Below are 2907 nucleotides of genomic sequence, written 5' to 3'. Positions count from 1 at the left end.
TAGAAGAAACAATATTTCTGCTACTACGTCATAGTAGGAGGACGTTCAACTGTTACAGTTACGACAATAGGAAAATGAAATAAAATGCTTCCAATTATAATTTCCATTTAAAGGTGGCGACTCATCAATTCCCAAAAATAACGTTCCATTTGAACAAAGTGTACACACGAATATTTACGGTGAACGAGAAAATCATCAAAACGCCCCCTGAATTGCTGAGGATTAATTAAATTTATTGGTTAATTAGAGCGACAGACATGTAAATATGAGAGTATGTATGCAGAGTGCGTTCGTATATGAATATTCAAATGACGCCGGCTACGATGTGATTTACATGCTAAACTGTTTAGAGCCGGCAAATATTAATAAGCAAATTGCGAGAAAAGTAGCGCCTTGATTCTTGATGGCGGCTGGCAGGGAGGCTGACGAAGTATTCCAGTTTTTGAAAATTTGAAGTAGGGAATACTTAACGTCTTATGAGAGTACGCCGAACTATTGTAATTATCTAGAAACAATCTGTTACAGCCGTTAACAATAGATTTGAACTAATTCTTCATATTAAAGAAATTCGTCCTTCTGAATAAAATTTGTTGCCAATGCAAAAGTTCAGGTATTAGATTTCAAGGAGAGGATTCGATATATACAGGGTGTCAATTTGAAAACCTCCCACCCTTAATATCTTCCTTCTAGTGAACAATATGAAAAACAGATCAATTTTATTGCCAACGGGGACACTTTCAAGAGCGTTCAATTCTGCTTTCAATGGTACCCTGACTCATTATTTTTTTATCAGCATTTTCCGTTAAATAGCGTTCTAAACTGACAGAAGTAATTATTAGTATGCCTATACTGAGAATACTACTATTCTACTACTACTATTTTGCTACTTCTACTGTGAAAAATTTCTGTTTTCAGGCAAAAAATTGTTTCGCAAATTTGAACAAAGTGGTAGTATCATGCATTGGTCTGTTTAGTGATTACTTCAATAGGTGTATAAAAGTGTAAAAATGGTTTAAATTCTTCAAGACAGAATTGAAATTATTGTTATTTATGAAGAAGTTGGAAAGTGCGCACAAAGGACGGCATGTCATTTCAACGAAAGACATCCGAATTGTAATGTAAGTCACCGGTATGTACTTGACTTGGTGAAACTGGTTCAGTGATTAATAAAAAAACAAATAACCCCAAAGTACTAAATGAAACAGCTCAAATTGAAGTTTTGGGAACATTTGCTGCAGAGCCCACGAGTGCCTCACGATCAGTGTCAGAATAAACGAGAATGTCACGCGAGACTGTAAGAAATGCATTGAAAACATAGAACATGCATAAATTTCATCTTTATAAAATGCAGATTCTCCAAGAGCTCCATGGGGATGATTATTATAAAAGAATAGAGTTTGTTTTTTTTCTGATTGATTCGACCGTTACTTGATGAAGATCCATAGTAATTTCATAAACTACACCTCACGATTTGATCTCCACAAACTTTATTTGAAATATATATACAGGGTGTCCCTGGACTTCCTCTTTTCCTCTCAGGAATGTATAGATGGGGTCAAAATATCACCAGTACTTCATATAACTTTCTTCCTAAAAGTCTTCGTAACCAAGTAACGGGCCCTCGAAGTTACAAAATGAAAAATGTTTTTCTTTGATAACTTTTCAAGTGAATATTCAAAATCATCCAAATTTTGGTAATTGACTAAACAAATGAATTCCGTCGATGAGCTTTCATGCAGGAGTCAGTTGTTTTGCTACAAAGTCAGGAACGGACTACCCCCGATGGTCCACACCCCAAAACTTTGAAATGACAGATATTTTTCAATATTTTTCAACAAAATAAGGTTACTTGGACAATTTTATGAATAAAAGTACTCGTGTGGAAAGTCGATCGGAGCAACGAGTCTTGATAAAAATGTAGTTCTACTCGACGACATCAAACCCGCTCGTCCACCATTATTTGAAATGAATAATTATCAAAGCAGAAATAATAATGATAACGTTAATTCAACAACATTTATAACAGGAATAATACAAAATATGCTAAAATGAAGTCGTAAACAAAAAGTACAGTACCTATATGGAAGTTTAAGTCACAATTGTGATAGCAGATATTTTTTCAAAAGAAATATCAAGTTCTGTAGATTCGTAGTGTTTTTAAACTAACAAGCTACTCTACTATGAAATATCGAATTCATTCCATATTTTGTATGTACATAATACGTGTGGAATAATCACGTTTCGTGTTGATCAGTTATCTGAATCTCATGAAACTCAACATTCGAATGTTTCAAATTCTTCTTCACAACTAAACTGTTGAGGAGTTTCACTGATAATTATAATTTTATGGGAGAAATTCTTTAACACGAATCTAAATTTAGCTGAAAAAACGCACATCGGAAAAAATATTTACTATACTAATAAAAAGCAAACGAATGAACTACAAAAATGGCTGCACATGATCAGGTGAAAAATATCCAGGGAATAATATTTCTTTCACAGATGTTGACAAAAAAAACTTTTAGGAAGTTTTGATAAAAAATGAAAAACTGGAATGCGATTTTGTTTTGTTGAGTGGTGCGTTGTCATATGACTATCATTGTATTGTCAATATTCTATAGGATATTTTGAATTTTTTTGATATGGCCGAACAGTTTACATTCAATGAATATGCAGATATGCATGTATTTTATGGACGAGCATTTTGTAATGCTGCAGAAGCTCGTCGTCTGTATTCCGAGCATTTTCCCAATCGAACGGTACCGTCAAGAGAAACATTCGAGCGTGTCGATCGCAGCTTGAGGGAGACAGGTATGTAATAATTGATAATTAATTTGAGCACGTTGTTCTATTTCGATATTATTGTAGGTACAGTTTTGCCAAAACGAGGTGGTGAGGGCGCTCCTA

This window comes from Leptinotarsa decemlineata, unplaced genomic scaffold (genome assembly GCF_025532065.1).
Source record: "Leptinotarsa decemlineata unplaced genomic scaffold, Ldec_3_MD MMD2_tig00003308_RagTag_RagTag, whole genome shotgun sequence".
Classification (NCBI taxonomy): Eukaryota; Metazoa; Arthropoda; class Insecta; order Coleoptera; family Chrysomelidae; genus Leptinotarsa; species Leptinotarsa decemlineata.
The sequence above is the reverse complement of the archived record's forward strand: the minus strand, read 5'-3'. Positions refer to the sequence as shown.